At 45.5% G+C, this 22,836-nt stretch overlaps 1 protein-coding gene across 1 annotated transcript in view; it reads left to right on the forward strand.

Moving 5' to 3' along the window:
* The first annotated feature begins 3,213 nt into the window (after window positions 1–3,213).
* COL6A3 (collagen type VI alpha 3 chain) overlaps window positions 3,214–22,836 on the forward strand; it is a 147,280-nt gene continuing 127,657 nt past the window's right edge. Inside the window, exon 1 of the mRNA XM_054994298.1 lies at window positions 3,214–3,363. The gene's annotated coding sequence lies outside the window, so the exon portion shown is untranslated. The remainder of the gene's footprint in view (window positions 3,364–22,836) is intronic.

A 22,836-nucleotide genomic window follows, 5' to 3' on the forward strand; every position in this document is an offset into this window, starting at 1 on the left:
CTGATTCTCCTGCCCTACACTTCCACAAGCCCCAGCACAACCCACAATTAAGCCTCAAAGTATTTTTTTTTAAAAAAAAACAGCAGCCTTATAGTGCTATAGCGCTATTCTGCCATGGGCAGGAAACCTCTGCTACCTATCACAGTTGGCTTTTGGGTTGGCTCAGCACAACATTGGTATAATAGAAGAGTGATATAGCGCAAATATGCGAAAAATTATTTTAAAAAGGGGGTGGTATTTTTAGGGCCCCGTTTCCGGAGGCACTTTGACTGACCATCGAATTGCACTTTTCCCTTTGAATGTGACTAACTGCAAGCTCAAGCAGTTGTCAAAAGATGGGAGAATCCGTTCTAATAACGGTAACAGGAGAAACGATTTTTCTAGTGCAAAACTGACGAAATAAGGGCTTGTGTGACGACGGCCAAATTTATTTCATCACTTCATCAAACAAACTGAATGCAAGTAGGGAAAACTGCGAATTTGATTTGGAAGAAGAGCCACAGAGAGAGAGAGCTACTGGTCTCAGGCTACCTCTGGGAAGCCAAGACACTGTCACAAATGTGCACGTTCCCAGGCCGGTCAAAGCATGGTGTGCTAAAACATAATCTTGTTCAAAATGTCTGTGCTATTGATAATCAGGGGTCAGAGATGACTGCAACCATAGTAATCAGTAGCCAGAAATGCAAAACGAAGATGGAAAGCATGAGGCTTTTAGAATTATTGCTGTTTTTTCACTACATGAATGGACCAATCCTATGTAGCATCAATGGCCTTATTTATACTGCAGAAAGCCTGCATGGAATTGCTCTGCAAGTAAATCAGTAAAAGCGTGTAGCAGGTGCATTGGATGGGGCACTCCCATGTTTTGCAGCTCTTGTACACTAACACACCACAGGTGCACTTTATTACGTGCCATATTCTGCCTGGATCCCTTTAATATCCATATTCAAAAAAAAGTATTTTTGTGTCCTCGAACTAATAACGGCTGAGACCGTTTAAAATACACTGTGCATGTTGTTTTGCTGGAAACAACCCTAGACAGTAGATCCGATTATTGCAGATGGAAGGCTGACTCTTGGAGAGACTAACCTGCCTCAGGCTGTTTCATTGAGGTCTTGAGCATTTCTTCCCCACCTTTCTCACAGCCAATGGGTTCATAGAAGAGACAAGATGCAAAACAGGTGATTGGTGCCTCCTTCTACTTGCCCAGCACTCAGGGAAGACATGGTGCAAGCCAGTTGTTCTTTTGTTAACACCATGGATTTTTCTTGAAGGCTATTTGCATTACGAGGCAGTTCAGCTCCTCCTCTTCTTTGTGTGCTGCAAACGGTGTGCGTATTGGTGATATTGTTATATTATATGCTGCGGCTCAGATTTCAAATTCTCCCAGTAATTCTCGCTAACCTTCCTCTCAGTGACACTGAGAGATCTCTGTCTTTTGGTGCTACACCTCTGAAGATGCCAGCCACAGCTGCTGGTGAAACGTCAGGAACTACAATGCCAAGACCACGGCAATACAGCCCGGAAAACCCACAACAACCATCGTTCTCCGGCCGTGAAAGCCTTCGACAATACATCTTCCTCTCTGTGCTAAATACTCTATATCTAGTAACTGCAATTACGTCTATGCACACAGCTCATTGGACTACGTATTACAATTAACTTCCATCAGCACTACAGGGGAAAAAAATCTGGAACAAATGACATTGTAGCATTCTATAGCATGCCTATTTGAAAAATAGCCCGATTAATTTGAGCCCATTAGAATTGTTATGAGTTCAGCTGCTGTAAAATCAAATATTTAAAAATATAACACCGAATGAACTTCTAGTGATTTTAGTCACGACAGAGGCAGAATTTCACATACTTTTCTCTTGTGCCCACTTGTCATTTGGGGATGTTTAATACTTGTTTAAATTACAGAGCGATCCTAAGTAGAGTTAGAGGCGTATAAGAGCATTGGAATCAATGGGCTTAGAAGTGTGTAACTCTGCTTAGGATGGCATTGTAAATATACTTTAATAAAACATGTTGTTGCTGTGAAACTATCTCATTTTCCAAATATTTATAATAGAGAAAAGCCAGGCCTGCTGGCGGCAGTACATTCCTGAAGCTGAGTGAAGTGAAAACCGTAAAGCTTGTTCGATGAAAAAAGGCAAATCTTGTTAAGACATCTACAATTTTTTAATTACTTACTTAATTTTTTTTTATAGAAAAAGAGAACCTCAGAAATAACCCGTCAGGAACAGCTCTCTAACCCTGCCTCAATAAAAAAAGGTCACTGTTTCCAGTAAACAATGGAAATGCTCAGAGAGGCAGCAGTTTTCAGCTCTTTTTTTACAACAAAAGTGCCTGAGACATTTTAAAGAACACACGCACACGGTTCCCATATTACTTTTTAAAACCCTCAGAAACATATCCTCTATAAACAGTCCATTTCCTGGGAATAAGACCCACTGAAAAGACTTAAGCATGATTCTGAGAAGAGAGGATAGGTCCCTTAAAGTGAAATTCTGAGCAGATTTACACCCTTCTAAGTCCATTGAAGTCCAGTGGCACCTTAGAGAACAACACGATTTTCAGGGTATCTCATAATTTCAGGGTATTCCTTGAAAACCTTTCTCTCAGGGGAGTAGCGGTGTTGGGTCTGCACTGGAAGAGCAAGATATGGGACTAGCGGCAGCTTAAAGACCAACAAGATATCCAGGGTATGAGTTTTCCAGAGCTTCCTTCTTCTGAGGAAAAGAGCTTTGAATCTGGAAAGCTCACCCCGGGGCAATCTAGCCGGTCTCTGAGGTGCCACTGGACTCCGATCCCACAGGGCTATCCAACCTAAAACCACGTCTACCATGTAGCATAGAAGTCCGAGCGAACCTGGCCACGAGAGGAAACTGAGTCAGGCCAGATGAATGACTGGGAGTGGGAAAGGGAGTTCCACGTGCAGCCGCACCTCCCGCGTCAGTCAGTCTGAGGGACTGGACGGGAGCCTCCCCCCGCCCCGCCCGGGAGCTCTCCGCGCGCAAGGTGACCGAGGGCGAGCCAACAGCGCTTTGCAGCGGAGCGCGGGCCACAGGGGCGGCGAGAGACCTCACCCTGTGCAGCGGGACCCCCGAGCCGTCCTCGAGCCCCGCGCCGGGTCAGTCCGCGCCCAGGCCCGGCTTGGCGCACGGGAGGCGGCCTCTCTGCCCCCCTCCCCCGCGCAGCAGCTCCGCTCCTCCCCCGCGCCGCGCTCTGCCCCCGACTTCCTCCCTTCGGTTGCGCGGAGCGAGCGGCCGCGATGAGGAGCTGATTCTCGAGGGCAGAGTCGCGCCCGTGCCGCAGCCCGAGACGCGCCGGGATTCGGCGCCACCGCTTCACTCAGGGGTGAGTCCCTTGGGCAGGGCGGGGCTGGCCGAGGAAGCGTCGCGGCCCGACCCGAGAGAGACCCTTGGAGGGGCCGGAGGACGCCCGCGCGGGACGGAGCCGTCCAGCAAAGGGAGCGCGGCCGGCCAGAGGGGTGGGTGCCGCAGGGGACGAGGAGCGCCGTGCCCCCCCCCCCGGGTTGGGGTCCCCCTTCTGCCTGCCTCAGCTTTGCAGCCTGACGGGGAGGCGAACAGCCTCGTCGCCGGTGCGCAAAGCTGACCGGTTCCCGCCTTTGCTCGCCCGGCTGTGCTGGGACTCGAGGGAGCGCTGCTGCTGCTGCTGCTGCTGAGGGAAATTGCGCCCGAGGGCTGTGAGGCGGCGGTCTGCCCGCCGAGAACGCCGGGCGGAGGGAGGCTGTGAGGCTCAGGAGGTGTTTGGGTGGGCACTTTCGGGAAAGTCGCCTCCGGGCGGGCAGCGGTTTCGTTCCCAAGTGCCCGGCGCTTTCCCTAGCCGGGCCGTGGTGCTGGCCAGTCCCTGGCCGGCGCGCCGCGCTCAGGGCTAGAATCCGCGGCACGTAAAACCGCCGCCGAGCAGAAGCGCGCCCCTTCGGCCCCCCTCCCTTTATCTTGTCTTGTTGGAAAATGTTCCAGCTGTGTGGGTCAGAAGGTGCAGAATGAAGCCACGTGTACTGCTGTGGAGGACTGGACTGCATTGCCTCTTCTCACTGTGTCAAAGGATAGATAGATAGATAGATAGATAGATAGATAGATAGATAGATAGATAGATAGATAGATAGATATCATTCTTTGTAAATAGATAATCCATACATGCCATTCCTTATATTGAGATTTATGTACCAGTTATACTCATATTCTTTCCATGAAAACTTGGCGGGGGGGGGGTCCACTATAAGTCAGCTATGACTTGAGGGCACCCTCCTCCTCCTCTGCTCATATTGCTGTAATTCATTGTGTCTTTTGTAGGATTTTATGAAATTGTTCTCTTCGTTTGATGAACAGTATCGATTGTATCAGACAGACAGATGAATTTATTGTATGTGGCCATAGGCCTTTACAAGTTAAAAAACATATTTATAGCTCTAGAATGTTAAAATTTCTAAAATTACATCCATCTCTAAAAATTCGCATTCAGGAGCAATGATTACATTTCAATTCATCTGGCTGCTTTCTTAAGAACTGCATATATCAAGAACTGCATATCAATTGCATAGTGTTGTAGAGGCCATGGCTGGTTGGGTTGTTTTGGTGAGGTCTGGGGAAAGCACTAGGCAAGCGCTGTCTCGGCTCCTCTTTCCTTTCACCCTTTCAAGTGAAATAGGCAGCGTCTGGTTGGGCTCAGGTGCCTGATTTTCTCCCGCCCTGGCATGAGGCAGGCCCCTCATCACAGGCCTTGGGAAGGGCAGTGCTGACTCCACCTGCTTAGCCATTGCAGAGCTCAGCAAGATCTGCCCTTGGGGATGGGGTCATGTCCCCCTGGAGCAGGCCGTTGATATACCCTAAAGCAGCTTTAACTGGGGTCTGGTTACTCTCTGAGGGTACTCCAGTCCTTTGCAAGTCCAGGTGCACCCCTTCACACCCATCTGGCTAATGTAAGAATTGAATCTTTTCCCTTTATTTGGAATGGAGCAAGGCCTTGGAGTGGGGGTGGGATCCATTTCCCCATCTTTAGGTGCCCTGCCACTTGCAGCCCCCTAGCCTCTGGGTCACCCCAGAACAGTAGCCAGAAAAGCAATGATTAGTTTCCAAGATCCAACAGCTCAGTCCCAGGGACTCTCATTGGGTCCAAGGAGAGACCATCTTCATGTGTCACATTTGCTTCGGGTGTAAAATTGAACTGGTTTTCACTCCGTTTCCCAAAGCAAAAGATTTCATCAAAGAGAGAGAGAGAAGCCACTCGGCTTCAGAAGGCGATAATAGCCAATGGTGGTTTTCATTGAATACTAGATGTTCAGGCTGTGTGTGATGCTTGCTGTTTCATTTGCTTATTTTTAAAATTTTGATGAGCATTTCTGGAAGTGTTTCCAGGTTCCTTCCCATCCCTGTCCAACCAGCTTGTATCTGTATGTTATTGACCAATATAAAAGTTTCTTCCGGTCTCTGGCACAAAGTCCCTTCCGGTCAAGGCAGGGGTGAGACTGGTGGGACTTGAGCAGAGCCTTTTCAGTTGTGGCCCTGTACAAGCTACACTTTGAGACCTGACTTTGTAGGCTGTGTGCAGATGACAAAAACATTTTGTTTTCAAAGTGTAGATGATGTGGCTCTCGTGGTATTGTTTTGAGGATGCCCAGAGGACAGAGGCCTTAATGGGGCATGCATGCTTTCTTGAACACTTTGAATGGGGGCTGCCTAGTGCTTGACGGGCATCAGTGAGGGAGGAGGGGAAGGTTTGGAGGAGCTGCAAAAAATTAAAGCAAGGCTGCTAAAGTTTGGGCATTGCTGCCCTCGATAACAATCTGGGGAAACTCTTATTCTTCCATGCAGGAAATTCCTTGTTCCATTTAAGCTGGAAAGTGTTACTAGGCTAGGGTTTTTAAATATTTGGGAATGCTTACAGTGGAGTGGAACTGTATATGAAATGCACAATTACTTCTGTGCTCACATTCATTCTTAGTCATAAGAACATTAGGAGACCCTGCTGGATTTGACCACTGGTCCATGCAGTCCCACAGCCTGTTTCATACAGCAACTGAAAAGTTGCCCTGGAGGACCAACAAACAGGCCATAGAGGCCAAAGCATTCCTTGATGTTGCTGCCTATCCACTGGTGTTCAGAGGTTGACTGCCTCTGAATTTGGAGGTTCCCTTAAGCCACTATATCTAGTAGCCATTGATGGAGCTTTCCTCCATGACTCTGTCTAATCCTCTTTAATTCACAAAGTAGCCTGAGGTAAACCACTCCCTCTCTGTCTCTTAGCCCCTATTTGCAAGAAGGAGATTATAAGAGAGGCCCACCTCACAGGACTGTTGTAAGAATAATTGAGATGATGTATGTGATCTGCTTTGAACATAGAAAGCACTAAATAAATGCTAAATATTATAATAACATTTCTGTGCAAGGAAGAAAAGCGTTGTGAAAGATGTAGTTTTATTGTAAGTGTCTTCCTGGAAAATATAAGATGGTTGCAGAGTAAATGAATAAGCAGAATGGGGCCTTTGGAAATGTGTAAAGGAAGTTAGCTCCTGAGGCCCAGCTAATCTACCTGCGCTGGCCCATGCTTCTGTAACTTCAAGGCTTGACTACTGTAGAGTGCTCTTCATGGGACTGCCCTGGAAAACAATTCAGAAACTTCAGTTGTTCCAAAATGCAGCAGCCCAGTTGGTGGCTGGGGTTACATATTTCTCCTGTTTTGAGGTCTTTGCATTGGCTACCAATGTGTTTGGGGGTTCAATTCAAGGGCCTGATCTTGATCTTTAAAGCTCTTCCCCACCTGGAACCCAGATACCTGAAAAATTGTCTCTCCCTGAGCAAACCTGTATGAGATCCTTCTCACTGGAGGCTCCCATGCTACAGAACAGCCTACCCGAAGAAATATGGAAAGATCTTAATGATGCTATTCTGGAGAAGATATAAAATGGAAGTTGTCAAGACAGAGAGATTTCTGGTTACTTCTGGGAGGGTTAGAGAAATATTAGGCACAGGTATGGAATTTTAGGTTGCTGGTGATTAAGTGTTCCAAACAGGAAAATTAATGATATTCAGAAATTATGAGTGAAGACTGTTAACCCTCTATATGCTCTGGTATCTCACTGATGCTGTCTCAGTTCTGTGAGAAAACAAGTGGGCCATCTTCCCTCCAGACAATTTGCTGTGATTCCAGGAGCATCTCAATTTCTCTGCTCAGAGTTTTGGCTTTCTTCCAATTATTGCACAATGTCAGTTGACTTGGAAAGCACTTCTGGATTTGGGAGAAGCATGAGGTCTTCTTTACTTGACATGTGTAACAGGCAGCCCCACAAGGAATTTCAGAGCCGAACTAGACGAGACGAATTTCACGAGCCCATGCGAGTGGCCAGATTCGTATTTTGCTTTGCTTGCAGTAGCAGGCAGGCGGGGTTGAAGAGGCAGGGCTAAGGCTTTGCAGAAGAATCAGATGTTCCCTGTATGTGAGAGAGAACTGTAGGTTCGGAGTACGAGACCCCTCTGTGTCTATTATTTCATCTAAAAACACTAAGCAGTTCCATGTTTTCCCTAATACAAAGAAACACCCCCCACCCCAGTGCCTTAACTCTAGTAAGTAGGGTTGCCAGCTCTGGGGTAGTACGTTCCTGGAGATTTTCCGGGTGAAGACTTGGGAGGGAGGAGTTTGGGGTGGGAAGGGAACACAGGGGGGTGGTATAATGCCATCAAGTCCCACCTACAAAGCAGCCATTTTCTCTAAGGGAAATTATCTCTAGCCTCAAGATCAGTTGTAACGCTGGGAGATCTCCAGCCACTACCAGGAGGTTGACAACCATATCTAGTAGGGGAAAAGGACAGGGAACCTCCTATCCAGGGGTGAAAGTAATCGGGATGTCTGATTTGAAACAAAACCAGAGTGTTCGGGCGTGGGGAGCAGAAATCGGTATGACCTTGCCCCGCCTCACTTCCGTGCCTGAAGCCCTTGCCTGCCAGCCAGGAGCCAACAATGGAATTCAGAGGGGATGGGAGGAAAATGCTGGAATCACTTGACCACAGCATGGCAGAGTTGGGGGGGGGTCTTCCCTTGGCTGCATTCTCCATTACTGTGAAAAGAAAACCCCATCAGATTCTCGCCTGCCATTCAACGATCAGAGGGAAGAAAGGAAGAGCTCACCTCCCCGCCACTTCATGCCTCTCTGTGCCTGCACTGCAAGGGAGGAATTCGTTTCCCTTTAGGCCAGGGATGTTTACTCCCACCTGCCTGAGGTTTCTTCGTGTGATGCGTACTGTCCCTGACAATGTCTCGTCTGCTGGCCGTCAATCAGAAAAAAGTTATAGCAACAGTCGATCAACTAAAGAATAGATGGAATGCCAAAGAATAGGATCAGCGGAATAGTTGTAATGACGACTGGAATAAAGAAAATAAATAGAAATTTAATTAGACAAAATGAAAACCCATAAAGTTTCGGTGCATGCCCTGAATATGTGATAGGGGAAGGTTCATGCAGTGATATTGAGTATGAAAGTTTGGCTGTTATGTGCATGCTAATATTTTAAACTATGAAACATTGGAATTGGGGAGAATTCTGGAAAGGTGACATCTACCAGCGCAATCCTAAACAGAGTTACACCCGTCTAAGCCCATTGAAATCAATGGGTTTAGACTGGAGTAACTCTGCTTAGGATTGCACTGTAAATATCCTAAATAAATAAATAAGCATTTGTTTATTATTAAAATATTTGTATCCCACTTTTCCTCGTGGCCTTAAGGCAGCTTATAAATCACATTCCAATTTAAAACTGATAAAACAAACCCCCAGATAATAGTATTATCTTCACAAGCTGGGGCAACACCGTTGTCATGTTTCTATAGAAAGCAATTTCTTTTGAGCAGCACACACAATACGTCCCAAGTCCCAACCCAACAGAAAAGTGTACAGTGTTTCCTTCCTATGGCAATCAGAGTTGGTCCCCAGAGAGCAGAAAATATGCTCCGGGGCTACAGGCCTCATCGAGAATCTAATAGATAATATTGCTACAGAAGAGTTGGAATCTGTAGCTCTGAATTTTATATGGCCAGGCCTGGGCTCCTGGAGGAGGGAAGGGACCCACGGCCTTTTGCACCTCTGCAGGCCTAGATTAAGACATGCTAAGGCCTTGAGCTATGTCAGGGTCAAGAGGCCACACAACATTGTCCCAAAAATGTCAATTTAGTAATTTTTAGTTTTTTTTTTTTGAAGCCCCGAATAAATCTGAGGCATTAAACTGTACCTTAATTAGATTGTGTATAATGGTTGCTTTGTGCCTTAGAATCCCTCCTCTAAATTTTGAGTCCAAAAAGTTAAACAAAGGACATGTGACTCAGGTATTACCTTTTATACAACTGTTATACAAACACCAGTATGATGTAGTGATTAGAGCGTCCGACTAAGATCTGGGAGACCCAGGTTCGAATCCCCACTCTGGCATGGAAGTTTGCCGGGTGACCTGGGGCCAGTCACACACACTCAGCCTATCCTACCTCACAGGGTTGTTGTGAGGATAACATGGAATGGGGGAGAATGTTGTAAGCCAATTTCGGACTCCATTGGGGAGAAAAGTGGGGTATAAATAAAGTAAATAATAATAATGAACATTAAAAAATGGGAGCCCTGCCACGCATTGCATCTGGTTATCAAAAGGACGCATTGCATCTGGTTAAGCAACCTATCAGAAAGGAAGGAGAAAAATGGGCATACACTGTTGTAACCACTGAAGTGGGTCCCAAGTAGTGGGCTGGAGTTCAAGGCAGGACTCGGCCTCCTGCTCTAGTGGATTGCATTGGGGGCATGACAGCAGGCGGGGGTTGGATACAAGGATGTTGCAAAGTGGGGGAGAAACAGCTGGCAGGTGGCCAGCCACAGCTGTAGGGATGCCTGGGAGCTCGGAACACTGAGAGGAAGCTACCCCCGGGTTTCTCCTGTGGGGAATTTCAGCTGTGATTAAGCTTTAAGCAGCCCCGGCCAAACTCCTTGTCTTTTTCTCTAGCAGCACTCCCCACCCTGATCAGTTCTCTGGGTTAGCAATATATTCCTGGCCAAAAACGGCTTCCTGACTGTACCTCCAGTCCAATACTGGAATGGCCCCGATCCAGTTCATTCCAGTGGTTTCAGTGGGACTGTGGTTGGGAGAGGAACTCTGCCAATCCTTTTGTGGTTCTTCCCCCTGATGATTCATAGGCTCCTTAGCTGAAGAAGTCCCACAGTTCCCGCCTACGCCACTGACTGCAAGTAATGGCCCAGGTCAGGCGACTCTGCCTGCCTGCCCAGTGTTTGGCGGGAGACCAAAGGAAACCAGCCGTCATCCAGTGTCAGGGTTCAGGCCTTTTGAGAATCAGGTCCAGGGATTCCTCTCTGCCTCCTCCGCCTTCCTGTAGGATCTCGTGATTTATGGTGTCTGTCTGTCCGTTGCAGTTTTTAAGCCCGTCTCATTAACCCTTGCCTCTCAGCTTCCAAAACCTAGGCAATGAACCTAGGTTAGCAGTCAGTTCAGGTTTCTATTTCAGCTAATATTTTTGAATGACTCCTTGGCCTGCTTTAACGGCTTCATTTTTATTTGTAATGTAGCCTGAGGTTTTTTTTTTTTTTTAAGCAGAATCAGACTCTGTGTACTTTAAATATTATTTATATTAAAGGCACATTGCACCTTGGTTTAATAAGTGCCATTTTTGTAGTCATCAGTAACGTTTAGCTTCTGCATGTGTGCCAGAGGATTTGGGGGTGTGCGCAAAAGGGTTTCATATCATGCAAAGCTTTTTAAAAAATTTAAAAGTGCAATCCTAAATCCTTGAAATCAATGGGCTTAGACTGGAGTTACTCTTCTTAGGATTGTACTGTTATTTATTTATTTACTTTATTTATAGTCTGCCCTTTTCACTGAGGCTCAAAGCAGATTATACAGTGTAAGTCACTATGATGAACAGAAGGCTGTTCAATAAACAATGCAATAGGGTATGCAAATGCAGATTTGCAGAGATTTGAAAGTGAGCAGAAATCCAATGCAGAGCTGAAACAATACTGAAGCAGAGCATAAGCAATTCTAAACCTGACTTATTAAACAGTGCAAAAACGACCCGATAATATCACACTTACAGCCACAGAAGTACATAGTAGTATAGTCTATATTCCATGTCCCTTTACTTATGCATCTCTTTGAAACCAGTTCCTTACAGTACGGCCCTCTTATCTGTAAAAAATCCTTCTTGAATAAGTTGGTTTTGTATAGTTAGCTGATAGTCAGGAGAGTGGGAGCTTTCCTGACCTCTTCAGGCAGGTGAGGGGGGGGCACCACAGAGAATGCACGTGTATGGGCAGCTGTTGATTTTGCCCATGTGCAGGGTGGTACCTGAAGAAGGTCCAGTTCAGATGAGCAAAGCTGCTGTGGCAGAACATAGGCAGAGAGGCGGTTCTGTAGATATGAGGGACCAAAGAGTAGAGAAGGGAGTTGAAGCCAGGTACTTAACTCATTTTGCTTGAGTGCTCCAAAGCCCAGAGCTCAGCAGTGTGACCCAAGGCACCCTCCAACCCAACCTTGGGCCGTGTGGAAGAGGGTCTCTCCTGGCATGCTGTGTAAGGCAGAGGGATCAGTGGTTTTACATGTATGGCATCCATTCTTTCCTCTGGGGAAAAGTGAATGTTGTAGTTGAGAGAAAGAGCATCTCCTCATTGCTGAATGTGGGTAGTTCAGATCTCACTAACAACAGTAACTGCACTTATATGCCACCCTTCTAGACAGATTAGTGCTCCACTCAACGTAGTGAACAGGATCAGTGTTGTTATTATCCTCAGTTCCCACAATACAGCTGGGGAGCTGGGGCTGAGAGGAGTGGCTTGCCCAAGTCTACCTGCTGAGATCATGGCAGTAGTGGGATTTGAACCAGCAGAGTGCTGATTTTCAGTGGCTCTCTTCTCAATTTGGCAGATGGGGAGGGGAGAGCCCAGGATTCTATTCCCACCCCAAACCCCTCAGAAGCCAAATCTGGGGTGGGGCTCCATGATGGATTGGTGGATCAGGAGGTAGAGGCATCCCGTAGCAAAAAATGAGAGAGAGTTGGTGCTGTGGGAGAATTAATTTTAAATCAGCTCTGGATCCTTGAAAATGTCATTGTAGGAACGGTTCAGGCTATGATATTTTACAGACCCCCTTGAAGAAGCATATGTGAAACGCAGAGGGATTGCAGAGTTGCATTAAAATTAATTCTCCCACGGCACCAGTTACCTCTTGTTTTTTTGTTCCATGCTTGGTGCAGCCCTCCTTTTCTTACTCCTTTAGCCCTATCTATCAATCCTATCAGTCCTTTAATTACTAGTGTTAACTCACAAGTGCATTGTAGTAAATGCAGGGCTTTTTTTCTGGGAAAAGAGGTGGTAGAACTCAGTGGGTTGCCCTCGGAGAAAATGATCACATGGCTGGTGGCCCCGCCCCCTGATCTCCAGACAGAGGGAAGTTTAGATTGCCTTCCACGGAGGGCAATCTAAACTCCCCTTTGTCTGGAGATCAGGGGGCAGGGCCACCAGCCATGTGACCATTTTTAAGAGGTGCCAGAACTCCATTCCACAGCGTTCCAGCTGAAAAAAAGCCCTGAGTAAATGTATACACGTAATGTGGTGGTGGAGTGCCCTCAAGTCAGAGTTGACTTATGGCGACCCCTTCTGGTGTTTTCATGGCAAAAGTCTAACAGAGGTGGTTTGCCACTGCCTGCCTCTGCAACCCTGGTCTTCATTGGAGGTTTCCCATCCATTTACTAACCAAGGCTGACCTTGCTTAGCTTCTGAGACCCAACGAGATCAGGCTCACCTGGGTTATCCAGGTCAGGGTGTATATATGTAGAACATACCCGCAATGTAAAAATTGATGTGACAATGTTCCAGTTTCCTCATTCCCTTCTGTTCCTCCACCCACCATTGACTTTCAGTTGCCTTCATCATTTAGTATGCAAAGCTCCCCTCAAGCTATTTAGAGGGAGGGTCTTTCTAAATTTTCAAACTTACCTTCTTTGTGTACTTTAGGAATCATCCTTCCAACTCCTACATAAGTCCAAACCTTGTTTGTGGGAAAGAGGTCTCCTTTAACTGCATCATTAGAACTCAGTTCGTGAGCACACTGGGGCTGTTTCCACATGTTCCGCCCTCCCGAAAAATGGCGCAAAACTTACAGAACGGCACGCCTTCATAGCATGGTTTTCCATCATGAATTCGCTTCATGGCACGTTTTCTTATGTCATTGCACCACGAAGCAAAGTCATGTTGGGAAATCGTGCCATGAAGGCACGTCGTTCTGTAAGTCTTGAGCCATTTTTCAGGGGGGGGGGAAGGCGTGTGGAAACGGCCTGGGGGTCTGTGAGGAATTGTGGAGAGGGCAGTTTGGAAATACCTCTTCCTGGCATTTCCACCTCAAAGATTACAGTAACACTTAAGAGCTTGAACAGACTGTTTTCCCTTTCCTCTGTGATTTGCTCTCAAGGTTTCATGCTCCCTTTGCTTTAACAGAGAGTCAGAGAGTTGTAGGGCTTTTTTTCAGCCGGAGTGCAGTGGAACAGAGTTCCAGAACCTCTTGAAAATGGTCACATGGCTGGTGGCCCCGCCCCCTGATCTCCAGACAGAGGGGAGTTGAGATTGCCCTCCACGCCAACTCCCCTCTGTCTGGAGATCAGGGGACGGGGCCACCAGCCATATGACCATTTTCTCCAAGGGCAACCCACTGAGTTCCACCACCTCTTTTCCCAGAAAAAAAGCCCTGGAGAGTTGTATTTTTCTGCATATTGGGGGAGTACTTGACCCCGAGTATGCCTTCTGCAGAGCTGTCAGGGTTTGGACTGCTTTTATCTTCAACAGAGTTGCCCATCAGTAGACTGACAATGACGCCCCTTTTCCTACACACTTCCGTCTGTTGTTATGTACAAGAAAGTCAGCTCCTCAAATGTGATGTATGTGGCAAGGTTGCCTACTCCAGCTAGGGAAATCCCTGGAAAATTTGATGGCATTGCCTGGGGAGGGCGGAATTTGGAGACAGAACTCAGTGGGGATGTGATGCTATAGAATACTGCCCCTGAAGCTGCCATTTCCTCTTGGAGCACTAATTCTTGTAATCGGGGGACCATTGCTAGTTGGTGCTAGGCAGAACACATGTGCCAAACCCATCCTGCAGTTGTCTACTGGCTACCAGTCAGTTACTAGGTTCTGTTCAAGGTGCTGATTACCACTTCTAAAGCTCTTCATGGCCTAGAACTCACATACCCGCAGGGCCATTTCTCATGCTATGCTCTGCCATTGCAGCTTCATTCATCTAAGCAAAACCTTCTGAAGGTTCTCCCTTCCAAATGGGTAACATCAGCAACTACCCATTCATATGCATTCTCTGGGGTGGTTCCCACCCTGTGGGGCGGTCTGCCTGAGGAGGCCCCGAGGTCTCCCACAGTACCTTCATTCCTCAAAATGTGCAAAACTCAGATGTCCAGGAGGCCATTCTTAAAATGGAATTAGAACTGTAGTTAAGATGCAAGAGTCCAGAAGGGGCACCTTCATATGGAAATAGATCTGTAGTCTTCTCCTGCAGTGATTATCGTGGATATCATCTAGTGTTGTAGGTACCATCTGTTTTTACTGCCTTTTCTTTTGCCTTGTAATCGTACATTCTGTATTGCTCACACAATACCTTGCCATAGGCAATTTGCTGTACTCATTCTCACTTGTGTTGGCACTGACATATATTTCTAGTAGTTGCATTGTGCTATATGATTACATCCCCCCTTTCTTTACTCCATAGTCTGTCTTGGGTCTCAGTGAGAAAGTTTAACTATAAACTTAGCAGTTCAGGGGGAACTCCAGGACCCACCTGAAGATTGGTAACCGTAGTATATGATCTAGTATATAATTTCTGGGATGTGGAATGGTATGGTATAGCCCGATTTCTTCAGATCTTGGAAGCCAAGCAGGGTTGGTACTTGGATGGGGGACAACGAAAGAAGACGCTGCAGAGGAAGGCGATGGCAAACCACCCTCCGCTTCTTACTTGCCTTGAAAGTCCCTTGTTGAGGTTGCCATCAGTCGGTTGCAGCTTGATGGCGCATACATACATAGATAGTTTCCAGGTCTCCAGGTTTGACTTGAAGGTTCAATGAACAAAATATTTTAGGGAGACAGGCAGAAGCATGGTGTGTATGTATGTGTGGATTAACAGGCCATTTGATGTTTAGCTTGAGAGGGTCTGCTGTTGCTCTACTAGCAGGACTAGGAGAATAACCAAGCTACCAGGCATAGCCAGGCTGCACCTTTCCCACCTGAGGAGTGACTTCTTGGGCTCCTCCTCCACCACTGGGCTGCTCCTCGTCTCCTTACTAGTCCATTACTCTCAAGCATCTCCTCCTGAGTCTTAGGATTGCAGTCCCAGGAGATCTGGCAGCTCTGTGATCCATACCTGTATTTTAAAAAGCCCTTTTGATTTAAAAAAATCTGTTCTTCTGAGGCAGGCCGCAGGATTGAAGCCATACTGACCAGAACCAGAGCAGAATGCAGTTGGAATGGAGCCTCAGGGATAAAATTTATTGTTTGTATTATCTTGCTTTTACTGCATTGTCTTCTACCTTTGCAACCCCCTTTTCTATATTATGGTATGTCATGCCTTAGGTAGCTTTTCGCTCGTTTATTGTTTGCTTATCTGAATCGTTTCCAGTTCTGTAATCCTAGTCATACTCCATTGTTTTTGGATGTATTAGGAAGTCTGATTAAATTGTGTATTTTGTAATGTGCCTTGCGTCTCAGCGAGAAAGGCGGGGCCATAAATGAAGCCTTGAGTTCCTGCAAGGTAGAAAGGCAGCTAGTAAATGTTTTAAATAAATCAGCCAGCCAGGGTGAAGCCAGGATGTTATGTGCTTGTATATCACAAAAACCACAATTAAGACTTACATTGCCGTCTTAAGCAAAGTTACATCCTTCTAAATCTATTGAAGTCTTTGAAGGACATAACTCTGTTTAGGACTGCATCACAGCACTGTAAGTGTGGTTAATAAACCAACTTTAAACTGTGGTTTCTAATCCTGGTTAATGGGACTCTTGCTAGCCATAGTTTGTGGAGCGGTCTGCTTTCGATGATCACACTGACCATAGCTAATTAATAACAACAACAACAACATTCGATTTATATACCGCCCTTCAGGACAACTTAATGCCCACTCAGAGCGGTTTGTATGTCATTATTACCCCCGCAACCATCATACTGTGAGGTGGATGGGGCTGAGAGAGCTCTGAGAGAGCTGTGACTGATCCAAGGTCACCTAGCTGGCTTCAAGTGGAGGAGTGGGGAATCAAACCTGGTTCTCCAGATTAGAGTCCCGCACTCTTACACCACTACACCAAACTGGCTGGATTAAAAAAAACCCATGGTTTTGTGTGCTGAACCATGGGGATTGACGAGGGCAAACCTCATCCTGCTTGTGTAGGAATTTAGCAGCAAAATGCATCTATGATTTCAGGTTTTGCTCTGACTCCTATCCCTCTTTGAACATCACAAAGTGATATCCTTGGTGCAATCAATTCCTGCTTTGAATTTGATGGAGCAGGAGAAGATGGCTGTTGTCATATAAGACTTGGGAAGGTAACAGACAGGAATGCTTAGCAATGACCATGCAGTTCATGAACTTGCAGTTCCCGGCACTGATGGAAGCAGTAAAATCAGACCATTACCCTTGCAGAGAATTATGTGTCACTCAAACTTGAGAAACTGTGGGGGTTCTGACGGATGTGGTAACTCTTAATTGCTCAGAGGGGTGGGCAATTAAATCCAGTCCAGGAAAACCAACATCAAGATACAGGCCGTTTCCACACGTCTTACCTTCTGCTGGAACATCGCAGATGACAGCGTCTTCCTGGCGCAATTTCGCGCACGGAGACGCTGTCTTCCACAATGACAGCATCTTCCTGGCACGATTTCGCGCACGAAGATGCTGTCTGCCACGATGTTCCAGCAGAAGGTAAGACGTGTGGAAACGGCCACAGCTGGCTTGTTCAGTTCCCAAAATGCATTGCACCAAAACATGAGGCAAGATTTTCCTCATATAAGGAAGTAGATTTTACCTCTGAAATTGATGTGGAGAAGTATTTACTCCAAAGACAGCTAGGCCATTTCACAAAGTTTCACAGGAAAAGGCCTTAATAGTCACTCCTACTGTATGGTTTAATAGTTAGAATGTCAGATCAGGTTCTAGGAGACCCAACTTTGGGAGATATCGTTGAAATCCCAAAACTGCCATGGAGCTCAGTGGGTAACCTTAGGGTACTGTTCCAGCCCAGCCTACATCACAGGTTATGTTGAAGATAGAATGGGGAGGGAAAATCACGTGTGCTACTTTGTGCTCCTTGGAGGAAAAGAGGCATACAAATGTAATAGGAAGATAGAATTTAAGAATGTCACCATTTTGATAATGGATTTAAACTCAGAACAGAGCTGTTCGTATGTGGCTTTCTTTCATTTTCAGTGGAGTCCGTGAAGGAGAAACTTTCCAGGCACTGTGCCTTGGGTCAAAATTATTCCCACAATACAGATGGGCAGCAGAATTTGTGGACGTGTCCCTACTGAGTGCAAGACATTCTCCACTGGACTGAATTAGTTCGGTTACCTGTTTTCTCGCCAGTGATTCAGAAGCCCAACCTTAGAGTCCAGTCATTTTTTCCAGATCCTCATGTTCTGCGTTCCGCATTAAGAAGTAGAGTGACATGGGTGGAGGGAGGGTGGTTGGTAAAATATGTTACCGTGCACAAAGGCTTCTTGAGTTTTGTGGGAGTTTCCAACTTTCTCAGAAATATTATTTTCCCCTCTAACTAGCTTGGTCTCAGGTATCACAAACACAAAATAGCCAAAGCCCAGTTATAAATTAAATTTCCAAATATAAATGTTCCTTTTATAACACCACATGACCCGTGTTCTCCCTTCTGTGGTTGGCCAGTCATCGTCCCTAGCATTGGAATGGAAGTATTGAGAAATAAGCTGTAAGGAAGCAGTCTTAGAGCAAGGAAGTGTTGGCAAAAGTCAGTACAGAGCTCTGGAAACAGCTTGTTTTCTCCTTATAGTTGAATAGAGAGCCCTGTACACTAGACTTGGGTGTGTAGCTAACCTGATTGCTGTCACTAACATCTGTCTGATGCTCAGCTGTCTTACAGAACTCCCAGTGGAGCCCTGCATCTTTTCATTCAGTTTCACCCTTCATTAGTTAATTAATTAATTGATTATTTCATTTATAGCCTGCCTTTCTTCCCCATGGGGGCCCAAAGCAGCCTACACCATTCTCCTTTCCTCCACGTCATCTTTGCAACAATCCTGTGAGGTAGGTTAGGCTGAGAGTGTGTGACTGGCCCGAGTTCACCTTTTTGGCCATGGTCCCGTCTCTACAGTACTATTGTCTTCATCAGCTAGTCCTGGCGCTTTCCCACAGCTGTAAGAATGAGCATGCTAAGCAATGGGCAGCGTTCCTAAATTTCAAGATCCAGCAATATGGATAAAGGGGTGTTTGTCCAAACGGGAGGCCAATATTCTCGTTGGGAGTTGGACCAGCCATAGAGCGTGGACAAGTCAGTACAAAGTGTGCTAAATGTCTTGGAAGCAGAATGAATGTTTCCAGCATCCCGTTCCCATCCCCCATCTGTGAGAAACAGTTGTCCGGTGGGATTGCAGCGCCAGAGATGTTGAGCGGGAGGGGTTGGCTAGATGTTTACCGCCAGCTACCACATTTCGCATTGGAGATCCCAGCAGGAATTCATTAGCTTTGTTATTTTTAAAAAGCATTTAGTTTGACATTTTCTGGCCTTGAAAACTGGATTTGGAATGGAAAGGACTATTCCCCCTTATTAAAAAGGGGCCAAATTAGAAGTATATCTCACATCTAGTCTTGCTTAGAAAGTTAGATCTGTGTTTCATATAAAGAGAGGTGCAAAAGTGATTGACGCTCAACCCTGCTCCACCTAATGGGTAATTTACCTTTTGCTCCTGTAGGACAAACAGCAATTGCGGAAGGGGTTAGATCAGGAAAACGGCATGGGGAACAGGGTTATATCCCCCACTTTACTGTTCAGTCCAATTTGGAACTCCTCGTAGCTGGGAGATGTGTTCCTAAAGCTCCAGGGTCACATGATGTAGTTTGGCCACTCCTAAATTGAGGCCACAGTGGTGTTTCACGCAGAAGCACCTCACCATGTGATCTGTTTCTGGCAAAGTACTAAGACAGATGTACCAAGTGCTTAGTCAGCTGGTTGCTGGTGAATTTTGTCCCTGCATAGTCTGTCGCAATCTACTGCAGCAGAAAACGGACATGTGATGTGCTTGGACGGAGGGATATTTTGTACATGTCTCAGGGCCAAGCTACAAGTGACGCCTTACACAGGTTGGACACTTGTCAGCTTACCTCAAGTTTTGATGGGAAATGTAGGCGTCCTGGTTTTACAGCTTGGTTCTCCATTACAGCTGCAAGACCAGGATGCCTACATTTCCCATCAAAACTTGAGGGAAGCTGACAAGTGTCCAACCTGTGTCAGGCGTCACTTGTAGTTTGGCCCTCAGTGTACTGTGTGTAAACAGCTTGAGGTTAGGTTCTGAAGGGAACTGTTTCTCCAGGACCTGGAAGATTACCTTCGTGCTTTCTTCACGTTTGCAATCCATATTTAGATGGCACTTGCAGTCTGAGTGCTTTTCAAATCTGATGCAAGACTTTAAGCATTTGGACTAAGGCAGCTTCAGAGGTTTGGGAGTTTAGCATTTGTTATTTGTTTTGAACCTAAAAAATATGTCTGTTATACATTGTTGTGGCCTGCCCTAAGCTTTTAGAATCCAGAAGATGCAGATTAGTGTGAGAGATACCTTCCAATCTTGAACCACTTTTAAAAAAAAAAAAAACAGAACTCCAAATCCCAGTCAAAATAGGCATGGGACTATAAAATTAATTTTAGTTAGTTTAGGGAGGTGTGGTGTGATGTGAGCTCGCCTGCAACCCCTTCTTGGCTTCCCACTGCTGCCTCCCTCCGTTCATTAGTAAATAAATTATTCCGAGTCAGAGCAGCATACTTTATTTAGCAATCTGGCAACATATTATACACTAAACTGTGGCTTTATCACTTGGTTCCCAGGAAGTATCTTATGGAACAAGAAACAGTTGATCCACAATAAGCCAGGCTAAATATTTGGTCCGTGCAGATTGATGATAAAACCAATGCTTTGATCTATTACCCTTTGAGAAGCATTTGCCATTGGTTAATACAAGAAGCTGTGATTTGGTCTGTCTCTTGTGGCCCTTCCACATATTTTCATAATTAGAATGTGCTGAAGAGCAGCTGTAAATGACTCAGTGGATGAAGTTCCAGGAAATTTATCACTGTTGGGGCTGAGAAATTTTCTGGACTAGAAATTTAACCATCCAAATTAACCATGAATCATGAACACAAACTTCTGCAAAAATCTGAAAAAGCTCAATTCTGGCATTTCCCAATATTTCCACTAGAGGTTAGAACCTTGGACCAATACTTTTGCTTGATATTCTTCTTGACCTGTTTCTTACCGAGGCGGACAACACATATCTGACTGCAGTTAGGGGCTCACCTGAAAAAATGCTTCTTCCTACAAAACAAATCCCCCTGCTTATAGAAAAAACTAGCTGCTCAGAAAGAAAGCTAGGTTAGAATTTTTCTCCAACTAGTTTTCTAACCGGGGGTGGGGTGGGGTGGGGGTTATGGAGGAAAATTCAGCCATGTAAGCCCCCTGCAGTAACAGAGCTCCAAATCAGGAATACCACCTCAGAGAGAAGCAGGCCTTATACATAAGATAGGGCTGTGAAACTTAAGAAAAACGTATCATTTAGTATTGCAACTTGTAGTGGAAGGTTTTTGTGTGGGAGATTATTTTTCCTCTGTTGATTAAAAAAAGAGCTTCAGACAGGAAGCGATCAGGTGCCCAGTGTGCCTATATAACTTCCATTACTTCATTTTAAAACGCATATCTGGCTGCTTTTACACATTTTGGATAATACACTTTCAGTGCACTTTAGCAATTGTTTGTAAGTGTATTTTCCAGCTTTGGTCTGTGAATGTGTGCTCTCAACAAACCTAACTTTCCTATTGCATGCACCATAGCTTCAAGGAATGGGTATTGCCTTATTCACAAGAACTGGTACGTGTATATCAGGAGGACTGCAGACAGTATAATCTCTCCATTCTGTTGACTGGGTACCAACATTGTAATGGCTGAGAAAGGCAAGAGTGTTAAAACCTGTTTACTTAAATGGGTTAATAAAAAAATTCCAAACTGCTAGGATTCCGGCAGATGGCGGCAAAACTGAAATGTTGAAAAGTCATCAAGATAAAGTGACAGCAGGCACGAAAAGGGCTGATTGTAGCCCAAGTGAACGGTTATTTCACAAACAAATGATCATGAATTCTATCTAGTTCAGCCATATGTGAAAGTTGGAATGATAAGTGCAAAGTGACCCCTCCCCAATCGATAAGGAAAAGCTGCATGCAGAACCCGTTTCCACAAAGAATTTATTTGCTGGATTGGAAACTGTACGAGCTGACTGGGTGTGGTGCTCTGCTTGATGCAGTGCGCATTTGGCTTCACTAGAGGTGTGGATGAAGCTGTGAATTTCAATCCATGTACAATGTGAACGGAAAATCACTTTGCCAACCGTTGGCTTAGGTGAAATGCACATAGTTGAGGGTTTAACTATATGGTGATCAGATCTTGTGATTAAAATGAACTTAAGAAAACAGGCTAGAAATGTAAAGTTCAAATACACAAATGAAAGTTTTAAAATAGAAAACATTTTGAGTTTTAATCTAAAAAATGGACGCACTCGACAACTTTGCAGGAACTTGGTTGATATTTAGGCTTTTCTAAGGGGGTGCACTGACAAATCTCAAAGCTTGGCTGCAAAAGCCAGTATGAGATAACATGAAGTTATCTAGACTAGGCAGCTTTGGGTTCAATTCCAGCTCAAATATTAATTGCCCAGAGTGACTTTGTGCCAGACATTATTCATCAGCATTTTTTTTGCTGTGAGCGTCCAGTGGGATGACCAGGGTGTGCTTCTCTGAAGCCCTTGGGATGTATGTTCGATACAAATATAACACACAATCACACTCAGTATTTAACTAAGAGGGTTGTATTTCAGAAAATGCATATTAAGAATCTGGTAATGAATACTGAACATAAATTCAAGAATTTTTTTGCATTTGTCATAAGTAGGGTTACTTGGCAACCAGAGAGGAATTTGGGGGTGGGGATATGGGGAGGAGGGCTATGATATTGTGTGTGCTGCTGCATCAATTTTGGGGAAAACCTGGAGGTGATGTAGGGTAGCTCTATGAACGTAGGTAAGGCCATAGATTTTCCAGCGATTTGGAGTTACCTTACATCACTTCTGCGTTATCTCAGAGCAGAACTACAAGTGACAAAAGGCACAGATTGGACACTTGTCAGCTTCCCTCAAGTTTTGATGGGAAATGTAGGCGCCTTGGTCTTGCAGCTTGGCTCTCTGACTGCTGTCCAATGGACTTTTCAACTGTCACTTGTCCAGCATTCTGCCAAGCTGCCTACATTTCCCATCAAAACTTGAGGGAAGCTGACAAGTGTCCATCCTGTGCCTTTTGTCACTTGTGGTTCCGCTCTCAGGAAGTGATATAGTGGAACACATGATGCCAACCTGTAAAAAAAAAAATTCTGCTGCTGCTGCTTGGCAGGTAAGGACGATTGAGGTGGGAGACCTGGCAGCCCTACGCTGAAGTCCTCATATGATGATTCTAGACCACCGCTTCAGTCCTTTTCCCATAATGCAACAGGATGC

Source organism: Eublepharis macularius, chromosome 1 (assembly GCF_028583425.1).
Source record: "Eublepharis macularius isolate TG4126 chromosome 1, MPM_Emac_v1.0, whole genome shotgun sequence".
In the NCBI taxonomy this organism is placed as follows: Eukaryota; Metazoa; Chordata; class Lepidosauria; order Squamata; family Eublepharidae; genus Eublepharis; species Eublepharis macularius.